This window comes from Haemaphysalis longicornis, unplaced genomic scaffold (genome assembly GCF_048455015.1).
Source record: "Haemaphysalis longicornis isolate Haplotype H1 unplaced genomic scaffold, Haemaphysalis longicornis Haplotype H1 scaffold_3, whole genome shotgun sequence".
Taxonomy (NCBI): domain Eukaryota; kingdom Metazoa; phylum Arthropoda; class Arachnida; order Ixodida; family Ixodidae; genus Haemaphysalis; species Haemaphysalis longicornis.
Window position 1 is genome coordinate 124927260 of NW_027526335.1, and position 12975 is coordinate 124940234.

The window sequence follows — 12975 nt, forward strand, 5'->3', positions numbered from 1 at the left end:
TGGAGGAATCAAACTTCGGAAATAATTAAAACGAGCTTGGATGGCGAATCCGGCCCTGAGGCAACTTCCCCACAATGCAATCTGTAGGGTCTGTATACGTGGTTGTATTAAATTTTGTTTACTAATTGAACTTAGCAATTACTTACGGCAACCTTAGATTCAAGCTAGCAATATGCTGACATGCTCAGTCATTGAGTGGCGTTAATTATTATGATGCACTGGCTAGACGGCGAACCAGACTAAAGGCCCCAATAGACGTCTATGTTCTGCCCGTGCCTCGATCACCTGCCAAGCAACTAAGCAATCTAGCTGCTGGGATGTACATTCGGCAGTCAGGGGTTTCCAGAATTTCAACTTTGGGAGGGGGGTGTCGAACTACTTCTAGGGGGGTGTTGAAAAGATGTTGGTGGGGGTTATAAATCCCTGCGGCAGGGTGCTTGTGGTTGTCAATCTTTTTGGGTGCATGGTTTGGAATTCCTCTCGAGGAAGGGGGGGGGTCGTTGCGGGAGTGTGTAATTTCCTGCTCTGGCAGTCCTTTTCCATCGAACTAGGGTTATGAGCAAGCAATACAATTACCATCCATTTTCTAATTAACAAAATCATTGAATGTGAGTTACACCGCCCACACGTATGCATTTGTGTAATTTGTGGCATATATATATTGTCTTGCGACATCCCGTGCGCCGTTAAGCGTCCCAGTAAAAACACATAAAAACAGCTCACGAGATACTGTGAGCATATATAAAGACGATATTGCCTGACATTATGCCCGAACACAACATCACCATCATCGCCTGCATTTCACGGACATCTTCCCGGATATCTTTCCCGGTTAGTCATATCCGTGCACCCATCGCCATTATCATCTGTAAATGATCATCATCCCCTCGCTTCGACTGCGGACGAAGGTCTGGGCTCGGCGACCGAATAAAGGCCTTCTTGCGAAACGCCGTCTCATAATACATGATATGTGCATAGGCGATCGAGCATTGTATTAGCCGTTGCCCGCAGGCTTCGAGGCGGCAGTTAGCGCGATTTTCCCTGCTACGCACCCTTCCTCCCTCGGCCGAAATTAGATTGGAACGAAACATCAATTGAGCTAATAATACTTTATTAGCATACATATTCTGGGAGACCCAAGCCTGCAAGGGCCGCAGAAGGCAGTGTGCCCCGTTGGTGTGCCCATACCAATAGGCCTGCGGGCCCAGCCTGGGTCCCAATGTTCATAGAATTATTGACTGCTGCACTAAGCAGTCCCTTGGGCAGCCCTCGTCCTGAGGTCGCCGTCAATGATTTAGCTCAATGTTTTATTCCAACTTAATGTGAAATCTTAACACTCATTCACCTTTAAACTTGATAAGCTCGATTATGCATGTTCTGTCGTTCGTACTACGAAGGGGCGCATATGCTCGCTGGGCCGGGCGACGACTTCGGCGTCGGGCACTACGGAGGAATGTCGGGCCACGGCCGGACTCCTCCCCTTCTCCACGGCCGGACTCTGCTCTCCTCCTCTCGCGCTCCCCTCTCAGGGCAGCGCAGGAGGAGGAGGAGGAGGAGGAGAGGAGAGTCCAAAGGAGGCGTTGAACCGGGCGCCTCGCAGCAGCAGCCATTTTACATTCTTCTGCTTTCTGTTTTCTGCTTTCTGTTTGCACCGTGCACAGCAGCGGCCATCTTACATTCCTGTGCTTTTTCTCTGCCACCGGGGTAGTGCGCTCTAACCGTGATCTCACAACGTGCATCATGCCGGCGCCTGAGTTTGCGTACGTTGTCTATAAAGACGGCGCAACCGCAGTGGTTCACGTTTCCTTAATCAAGGACTTCGACCCAGAAACTGTCCACGACCTCGCCAAAAACAAGAAGATTTATTGGCGCTCGGATGACGCCTCGGCGGACGTCCGAGACGAAGGATTTTATGACGGCAGCGTGGAAGAACTGGGCGGTGAGTTGAAGTGCATGACTGCGCATCACAGCTGGCTGAATAGTAGGCTGCGTCTAATCTCACGGCAGTTTACATAGAATCTGACTGGCCTAAGACTCGCTGAATAATATTACGTCTAACCGAATGCATCGTAACCTACCAAAATCCAGCCCAACTGCAACAAAAGTCTGACCCAGCCCAGCGACACAGAACACAACCTGTATAAACGTAATCCGACACATTCTACAAGTCATGTTAGTCGATCTCTTGACATAATAAACACCAGAGTAATAAAAACAGCAGTTTAAAAAAAATGCAATTACTGAAAAATCCGAAAAAAAAAAATCCCATTGTCGGACTCGAACCCGAGCCTCCTCATTTAAAAGCCAGACTTATACCACAACGCTACGGTGGCAACAGCGAAAATTTTCTTTTTAGGAAGTACTTATCCCATACAATCTTCGGGTAGCGGGCCAGAGGCGACCGCCGTGAGAAAATTCACATTATATTTTTTCTGACCGCATGCATGGGCCACCCAGATCACTGCAGCCAGCAGATGTAATCAAACATTGCTGTGCAAATCTTTCTAGCAGCGGTAACGCGATGCGGAAGAACTTTTCATAACTAGCTTACGTGTATCGAGGCAACGGTGGCAACCCCGATTACTCACGTGCGATTACTCACAGAACGCAAGTTCAACTAGTGCAGATAAGTTTCAGCCGCACCTTAGCTGGTCTAATAAAACGCTTGCTGGTGAATGTTAATTGTGTTTTCTTATCGTCGCTATTGTGTCTTACATGCTTCGTAGAGCTGCATTTCTCCATGACTTGTTTGAAGATTGAAGGCGTGTAATCTTGGGCCATATTTCGAAGGCTGCGTACCGAGGCAGCCGTGAGAATTTCCTCCGTAAAATTCTCACGGCAGTTTCTATAAAAGCTGGCTGGCCTAAAATTCGCTGAATAATCTTTCCTCCTAACATAACTGTAGTGTTCTTGCTTCTTATAAACACCACAATAACCTAACATAAACTAACTTCAACGAACCTATAGCATAACCTAATTAACCTACTGTAACCAAGCTTGGTATTATACCCTAGTTAACGTATCATAACTTACCAAAATTCAGCCCAACTGCAACGAGCCCAACCTAACCCAGCCCAACTACACTACCCAACCTATAATAAACCTAATACAAACTGATTACAAGTTAATCTTGGAAAAAAAGTAATTTATCACTGGTAATCAATTTAAAAAAAATGTAACAATTATCCAGAATGCTAGTTTTGAAAGGGTAATCGATTATGTTACAAAATTAAAGAAAAATTTAATTGATTACAAGTATTCGATTACTTATAACGCGTTACGTTCAACTCTGTTTGAAAACAGGTGCTATACCCAAGCGCGCCACAGGAGCAGCTGTGGGGTGGAGTTTTCGGGGAATATTTGCCCCAAAGAATCTCTGGGTGTCATGCTTAGCCGATTAGAGACGACTGCCATGAGAAATTTCTGACAGGTGTTCTCACAATTGCCGTGATAATAGACACAACTGATTTTGAAACATAATAGTTGAATGCCATCCAGGAGGCATGTAATTTGGCACACATAGGCTGCTCGAATTGAACTATCAGTGAGTTTTTGTGATGCAACAAGGTCGAGAACTGGGCTAGTTGGTATACATTCATGGTTTTCCAGCGCAATATAAACGGGACGAGAGAGGAGTACACAACACGAGCGCTCGTACGCAATACAAGCGCTCGTGTTGTGTACTCCTCTCTCGTCGCGTTTATATTGCGCTGGAAAACCATGGAAGTTTTTGTGATTTCTGTGAAATTATTTTGGGGAAGGACTAGCTTGGGGTGTGTGCCTCAATAGCAGGTGGTGCCCATTTAATCTTGTCGCGACTTAGCAAAAGTGGCCGCCTGATGGGACAAACTGTTATGCATGCAGTGGGACTATAAACAACGGGTAACTGTAATTCTCTAACGACAGCGGGAAGCAAGCTGCTGCTTTCCACCTATACAAGCAGCTTGAATTAGCGCATATAAACATATTAGCAGAGCTTGTCTTTGGTGTGTGCACCTCAGCCATGATTAATTGGTAAGTGAAGCATACAGCACATGACATGTAATGTACGCTATGTATTTCAATGTATTTGTCCAGTTTTTCGTCCCTGTTGCCCAAGTTTAAATGAAGGCATGACTATTCACCAATTCAACAGGCAACCTGTGTAGAGAAGAGGCGGAAATGTACTTGATCGATTGGTGTGAAATTAAATGCTGTAATACTATGATTTAAATTGTTTATCAGTGAGTTCAGCCATAGCACATAATGCCATAAACTTGTGTTGCGCAAATTGTTTTGTATTAGTGTTTGCGAACGTGCTAGAGTGATGTACCCCACTGCCATATGACGTATTTGACTTTTAGAGCTGAAATCTGTGAATTTAGGCACATTTAAAGGTTATTGCTGCTACATATTTGCCTCTGGCTGTCTTTACAGCACCTGATAGGGAATATTTGCTTTAACGGGTCACGACCTATAAAAAGCATTACTTTATCAATGTATAAACAGTGCAAGAGAAAAGCGTTGTGAGACGGTATGTACTATCTGCAAATGGGATTAAAAAGGAGGATGAGGGAGTTGTCATTTGATGGTTTCCTCGTTAAACTACAGATAACTTTGCAGTCCTCCCTTCATACCTGATAATAAAGCTGCATTTAGGATGTTGACATTTCGCTTCCTCGAGCAGCTTCAGTTGCACTCCTTTTTTCAATACAATACTGATACCTTTACCCTTTCAAAATGCATTCAGGCTGTGCAGTGTTAAGAGTATGTATGCAAATGCATGACAACAACTGCAATTTGTGGTTGGTTTATTGTGTGGAACTTTCTGGCATTGCAGAGACAAAAGCACAACTCCTAAAAAGAATGACGAAGCGGCGGATGAGGTGGCCGAAAATGGTGTTTGAAGAGCCCCTTCCTACAAAAGAACGACCCAAGGCAAGTTTATGGGAGTTGCACCAGTACCAAAGCCACAAAAGCATGGCCTCCCTTCTTCCTGTTTGCCTTAAAGTTACCAATTGTTAATTTCCAGTTTACTTGCCCATTCAGTTCATAATGAAAGTGCACTGTACTGTGGTGGCTTTATCGGCCTGCTAGAGTGCAGCTTGCTATTTGACAGTTGCTACTCATGTTGTTGAGGCAAAATGCATATTGGGTGATGGATTTTTGATCAGAATGCCCTCATCAATATTTTGTTGTGACGTTTTTTAAGCTTTCAAAACTTTCTTGCACTCATGCTGGCGTAAAAACGAACCTTTGCCTTTATTGCTTCCCTTGTATTTCTAATTGGAATTGTGGACTGAATCGTGATGCTTGAGCATGTGTTCTGCATTTTAGAAGCAAGTATCCAAGAAGGAGCTGCTGAAGAGGAAAAAGCTTGGTCGCAAACGCAACATGCAGGCCATTGTAGATGGCAGCTCTGAACCATCACGGAAGAAACTCCTCCTTGCTAAGGAGGAGGAGGTGAAGGAACTGCAGGCACAGCTGGAGGCTGTGAAGAGGGAGCTCAGAGAGGAAAGGAAGAGGAACTTTGAATTGCAGGAAACTGTAATTAAAGGGATGGGTAAAGTATAATTTGTCATGTCAGCTCATAGCAGTGGTGTGTGAAGTCCAGAGTTTCGTTGTTCAAGTAAACATGATGCATCAGGATACCAGTTGTAGCTCCAAAACATTTACCAGCTACAGAATTTTTGATTGAGACAGCCTAGTATTATTTGTACTCGGAGTACAACATTTGGCCAACTACATCTACAGTGCTTATACTCTTTCAAATTATACACTGGTTCCCCTTTCTCTATAAGCAACTGTGTTTTCAGCAATGGTATTTTCACGACAAGTAGGATTAGGTGTAGCTGTACGTAGCTACCGTGTCACTTTGCAATCATAGCCAGAGCCGCATTGTCACTGCTTGCTGAGTCATGTAATGTACCCATGGTGTAGTCATATTGTGTCCACAGAATTCTGATGTTAAAAAAATCCCCCCCCTCCCCTCCCCTCCCCTCCCCCCCCTCCCCTCCCCCCCTCTCTCTCTCTCTCTCTCTCTCTCTCTCTCCCACATATATATATATACACTAAAAGCTTGTAACTTTTAACTCGAAGGGGACCGTATAATTGTTCGAAATAAACGCTGTTCAAATTAGCGGGCGGGAACTGGAATGAATGGACGTGGCACCACACTAAGCGGGCCGAGCATGAAGAAGCCACCTCAGGACTCATTATTGTGAATTAGGCACACTACACTACACAGCAGCCACTGCACAAATAAATCCTGCAATGCCATGCGCCAGAGCACTGGCGCTGGCGGTGCGGCACTCGCAGCGGAAGCGAAATAAGCTGTCGCCGTAGCTATGCTGCTGTTGTTCTGTTTCGTTGTTTTGCATCCTTAGAAAATTTGGTTTGGTTTGGATCTGCTAAAGGTTGTAATCATTCTGGACTGACTTCTTTTGGAAGAAGCGATGGACACTAGGGTATCCCAGTTCGAATTAACTGTTATGGATACTGACGCGTTCGAATTATCGGGAGTTTCCCCCCATTTAAATATACAGGGCTATGCCAGGACCAGGGCGTCAGTTCAAATTAACTGTAAGTTTGAATTAACCGAGTTCGAATCAATGAGCTTTTACTGTATAGTACTTTTCGTTGCAATATTATTGGTGGAGTTTCTTTACGTGCATTACTGAAAGTAGTGGTGAAATGTACCAACCTCGGCTTAAGAGAATTTGCAGCGTAACATAGTTTTCAACATCTAGTAGGTCCTTGCTACGCCAAGGTTTGACAGTAGTACTCGAAAGGAGTAACAGTTTTTACCTTAAGCCTTTCATTGAGGGACAGTTAAGTCAAACAGAGCAGTGTCTGCAGCTACCCAGATTGCCAAATGATCAGGCATAGCTGCTGCCAGCAACGTCATGGCCCATGTGGCCAACCAGCTCAAGAACGCTGCGGCAACCTGCGGTAGTTGAGTTTCATATTTTCCCTTCAAACGTAGACTTACCTGGATCTCTGTAGCCTAACAACTCAAGTTAAGGGTGTCATACGAGCTGCAAGTGCTAGCATTCTTTTTCTGAAGTTTTTATTGGTTGTGGCTCCACTGGGAAAACCTTAGCTATTGAAAATAGCTGGTGCATACACCAACCTCCTGATACTAGAAGCAACATTGCAGCTTGGCTTCAACACACAGTGGTTTTGAATATTTCGGCATTTGTAGAGTGCGAGAGATTTGTGGTTAAAATTTGTGATGAAAAGAAATTTGCGACTGTGAGTACACTGGCTGAGCCTTGGGGATTTTTTTTTTTTAGGATTAAATGGAGCATATTTGGCTGATTGCGCGAATTGAACATGTTAGCGTTCTAATGGCTTTCTGTCATAGTGCCTAATGTTCGTGATTTAATGTCAGCTGCCTAATACACTCAGCACTGTGACAGTGTATAGTGCTTGAAATTAGAAACTTGCATTTTTATTTTTGACTTGGTAAACAGCCTGTTTAACCGTGCTGCCTGACCTGGTGGTATGCCATCCTGCATCATTTGTAGATGGAGAAACTTTGTTTGGCATGCAAATTTTAATGAACCATGGGTTATGTTAAAAAAACAAGTGAAATAGAGGTGCCATGAACTTAGCTTTTGATTGTTATTATGTGTGGAATATTCACATCATCTTCGTTTTCAAATTTGCAGCATAACTCAAGCTACGTGGCCTGTTTATATAAATGGTTGTTCTGCGGGTTTCTTTCCATGCAGGAAAAATGCAGCTGCAGTTGGCGGCCCTGCAAGGCAGCATCCGCTTTAGGGCTAGCATGGTGAGTGCATTTGTGAAGATATGTGGAAATGTTGAGTGAGCAGTTGTTTTGGCGCCTTCCTCTGTAGGATTCTCTTGTGGATGCACAGCTGCAAGAGCCCATTTGTCAGCTCGAAGAGGTAGGTTGCTTTCTCAATGTAGGAAGTGACTAATTGAATGCGTTTATGTTTAAAACATTACTTGTTGTGCAGGATCCATTTGAAGATAGCCAGGCATTGTTGGATGTACATCATCCACAGGTGACTATTCATTGCTCATATTTAGCTATAAATTCTTGTTCCGAAACTCTCTCTTCCTTTGTTGGCTTTGCCCCATAAAAATCCCATGATCATCTTAAACTTAGGTATGATTTTTACTGGCGTGTTTTCTTGACCATGGCTGCTGCACTTAGCTGACCAATGAGAAGTGCTTTAGTTACTTCAAGCACTAAACCAAGGGCTAGATGACCTTGCCACCGTTCAGCTGGTATAAGCACAATGTGTTTACAGCTGTGTTTGGGGTGTTTTGTTGACAAGCTTAACTTTTCGTTTGAACTATGCTCTTTTGAACAACGCATTGGTTTGCCCTGAAGATAGCTGCTTATATTATATGGTTTCATCTACTTGCTCAACAAAAGCGATCAATTGCAACCAGCCTGAATATAGGCTTGGTTTGAAACAAAGGGCTCGAGGACTTACAGTTGTCTGTCATAAGGCTAAGCATGCAAATTTCAAAAAAATTTCGTTTGTGTCCTGAACTATGCTCTGTCTTTTGGGTCACATTTGGAGTACTGGTGTTCTTGCATTTGGTAGCCGCACTATGCAGTGAAATCCAACCTCAATTTCTAAATGCGTAATAGAGTGGTTCTTGGAATGAAATCTCACGACTTGACAATATTGGGGGAACAAGTTCATTCCCACATGATGTAAAGGAACCCCTCGTTAATGAGACTTGGCATTTTTGGCCAGAGAAAGATTTGGGACAAGCACATTACAGTACAATCTCGATGATACGAATATCGCAGGACCGCAAAAAATGTTTGTATCACCCGAAATTCGTATGAACCAACACAGACCAAAAAATTGAGCACTTAGAATTTTTCCGTTTATTTCTTTTCTTACTTTCTGGTGCAGAAGTCCACAATTTTTTCTGCTTTTTTTTTAACCTCCATGTTGCTGAGCAGCCCTTTCTGGAGCGCATAAAACTTCACAATCGTCTCCTCACTCTTACTTCCCAAGCTCACTACATGCCGCAGCGGTGAAGACATGAACCGCATGGTGTTTTTGCATGCGATTCGTGCGCATTGGCAATGCGCGTGCGATCATTTCACGCCCGCGTTGAGGATTCCGCGTCCCCGCGGCAGCTTCTGCCTTGGTCAGAAAATGACGTGTGACGCGCGCGGCAGTAGGAGGAGCCTGACGAATTGTGCCAATGGGGAGGTGCGCGTTTCATGGCGGCAGTTTCAAAGCACTCGAGACAGCCCGCTGGCTCCACCGGAGATGTGTTATATTACGGTTTAGGCCACATTATCAGCCCCTTTACCGCACAACCAACTTTGTGTGTGCGTTGAGCGGCATTTTAAAGAGCGGTTAGAAGCGGTCACTTGAGTGCACCGCACCACTTCGCGGCTGAAGCCCAGCCATGCTGCCGCTGCTGGCCGGCCTGGCCGCGCGCATCGTGTGGGTGGTTCCGTGGCGCCGTCAGCGCGCCTGTGGCATGTGAGGTGCATTTTTGCGAGCAGAAAACAACAGTGCGGTTGTTTTGAGAAAAGGGTCGAACACATGAGCGGAAAGGGACCCGTCCCTGCACGCGTCTCTGCCCCGAGATCCGGTTTGGCTGTCAGATGACCCACTGCCCCGCCGCTCCCACGTGCATCCAACCTGCTAGCTATTTTGATGCGCCACGTTGGAAACCGGATTGCTCCGATGCGCCACGTTGGAAACCGGATGTGTCCCCCGCTAAAGAGAGACAAAGAGGGGAGAGAGAGCCCGTACGTCGCTGGCGGTTGTTCGCTCGGCAGCCAGGCGCCTCACCGGCTCTTTCGTAACAGCCGAAATTTTGTCTATTGCAAACAATGCAATTTTTCCAGAACTTCTGAGAGATTCGTATCATCCAAAAATTTGTATCACCCAGAATCGTATCATCGAGATTCCACTGTATGCAAAAAAATTCGTTTGGCATTGAAAATGAAACTTGGTGGTTGATGCTTGTATATATTCACTGTCAGTTATCTGTCAGAATGTAAACACGCGGTTTAATATTTATCTTTGGAGTCGCTATTGTAGCTCTGCTTGCAGGAAGAAATGAGGTGCGATGTGCCAGAATCGTACCCGGCAAACTTTCACTAACGAGCTGTTGTGCAACAAGGAGTTCATCACCAACAGCCTCCTGCATTGCAGCGTCATCTAACCTTTTTAATGAAAACAGTACCACACCTGTTGTAGACTTTCCCAGAATAGTTCTGCTGCGCAGCAACACTTCACCTTTGCAAAAGCCTACGTATGGCAGCAAAACTGGCCTGCAGACAACTGGCACAACAGAGCCAGTGTGCAAAGCTGATTTCAAGCACTCTCTCTGTCTGAACTGATATCCGACAACTTGGTGTGATGCTTCGACAAGCAGCTGAGACTCATATTGTTGAAATAAAGAAAGGGTAAAGTGAAATCACAAGTGACATGCTTAACAGTTGCGCTCAAAAAAAGCAAATCAGCTTGTAGTTGGGTAGCTACATAGTAGTGACAAATATGAGTTATGCAACACAAAAATGAAACCAAAACTTGTATACTGGCTGAAAATTCCCAGTCACCTTGTTAGGCATGTGGTGGACCTTCAGAAATCAACTTTGGTGGAATAAAATCACGTGGACTCGAAGCAAAAGGTCAGTGAATAGCTGGTATTATTTTCAAGTAAATATCGCTGCTCAAAGCTGTCAGATTACAAAGCCGACAGCATAATTTGATATTTGACTGGTGGGGCCCTTCTGATCGTGAAAAGTTTTTGGCAATGTGAAGTGTTTCTTTTCTACTTCTCTTTCTCTTGCTTCCCTACCTTTCTTCTGTCTTTCCATCTTGGCACCTCCTTTTATATGCTGCATGGCAAAAACGCTGAGCAAAAAAGAACCGAGCGTGTTTTTTTGTCAAGCGCAGCAGTCATGCCCCCTTTTGCAACAACGTATGCACCTTAACTTGCAAGAAATGCCATCAAAGATCACAATGTCGCCAGAGCGGGAAGTCTTAGACTGATTCTAAAAGTGCATTGCCTAGACTATCCACATGGAGGGCCCTAGGTGCACAAGGGATGACTACATGCAACATGTCGAAATCGCCTATTGGAAGCATTCATCACTGCTGATCGATCTGAATAGGCGTGGTAATGGACGGAGAACGGTGAAAACCAGCTTTAAAGACGCGGACGCGAGAGAGAGAGAGCAGACACACACACGCTGGGACTAGCAACAGTTTAATGAATAAAATTCAGTTTAATGAATAAATGAATAAGTGCGTGAGTGTCCCTTCACTAACAATATCACGTAAAGAATCTGAATATTTGAAGAAGTGCCTATTTTGAACTGCATTATCAGCTGACCTTTCTTTTTTTAGTTTTTACGGCGCATGCCCTGACATTGCTTTTTTTTCGGATTTTATTCATTAAACTGTTGCTAGTCCCAGCGTGTGTGTCTGCTTTCTCTCTCTTGTGTTTGCGTCTTTAAAGCTGGTTTTCACCGTTCTGCAAGCATGTACCAACAGGCCCAACACCAAACTCTTCTATGATGTACGGTAATGGAGTTAAGAAATTTCTTTCAGGCAAACATAACCCTGTTGATGTAGTGATTTTCATAGTGTCTCAGTTGCATGCCTTTTAGGGAAAAAACATTGCTGAATGTTGCGGTCTTTTTCAGGCTGCAGCACCTTTGTCAGCGGTGATTGGATCGCCAGGTGAACGCAGCTTGAACCCTGTGCTGCCTCGCCACCGCACAGAAGTAAGTAGCTGCTTTTGTGTGTGTCAAAAGTGCTCTTTCTGTGGCATAACACTCTTGAGTGCTGTTAAATGGGCCATGCAGACAAAATACAAGCTTGTTTTATTCCAAAGTTTTCGTGTCTTATAGTGCTCCTAACGCTTGTCCAGCAGCAAACAATGCCAGACATAATCCAATGCTTGTCCAGCAGAAAACAATGCCAGACATAAGAGAAATTAATCATTTTAGGTTAAAATTTTGATTCTCACACCAAATAGTGTATTTTCATGATGTCTGCCATGAAGTCACAAGGGCGGGTATTCAAACAAACTTCCAGTGCATCGTTAGGCTCTGCAGCCTTGCAGTCAGTCCTCCCAGATGGTGCTACCATACTCAGCCGCAGACTGCTGTCCGCGTTGCTTTTTTTTTTTTTTTTTTCACTGTATTTGAACTTGGCTTGTTTTTGTTATGGTAGAAAGCAATCATTTCATGAAACATGGGGTATGCTCGACAAACAGGGTCACGTAAGACAGCGTCACTTACGACAATTGGCCAGTGTCGTGTAAAAAAACTCTAAAGCGCTGCAGTGCTGTGCAGCTAAAACAAGCGTAGTGTGCCCAGTACCAATAGCAGTGCACATCGGTACTTCTATGTTTACGTGCCTTTCTTAACTTTCATTGTTTACCCCACCATTCTTGCTGCTGTAAAATAAATATGCATTACATTTAAGTCCAAATAGCTCATTCGGAAAGCTTATAAGCCCTGCCTAATTTGTGTTTTCTTTTGCCAGCCTCAGCCAATCGCAGAGCTGGCTGGTATGACATCATAGGCTCTGTTGTGGGAACTGAGCTAGTGGGTGGCATGGCAATTCCCTTTTTTTCTCATTATGTAGCTTATTTGAGTGAAGTGTGCATTAAAAGTGGTGTCAATATGATTCTAACGAGGCAACCTTTCAAATGAACCAAACTTGTGTTTTGTCTGCATGACCCCTTTAAGAAATCTCCTGTTAAACTAACGTAACCCCTTTTCATGTAGCGATTTGCACACAATCTCAGTTGCACGCACCGCGGGGAAAAGACGCTGCTAAATGTTGCTATTTCTTATCAGGCCGCAGCACCTGGTGCACTGGCAATGGGGTCGGCCAGCTGCAGCCCTGGGCCATCCCGCCACCGCACAGAAGTAAGCAGCTGCTTTTGTGTGTGTCAAAAGTGCTCTGTTTTGTGACATAACACTCTTGAGTGCTTTTAAGGAATCTCTTTTTAAACTAA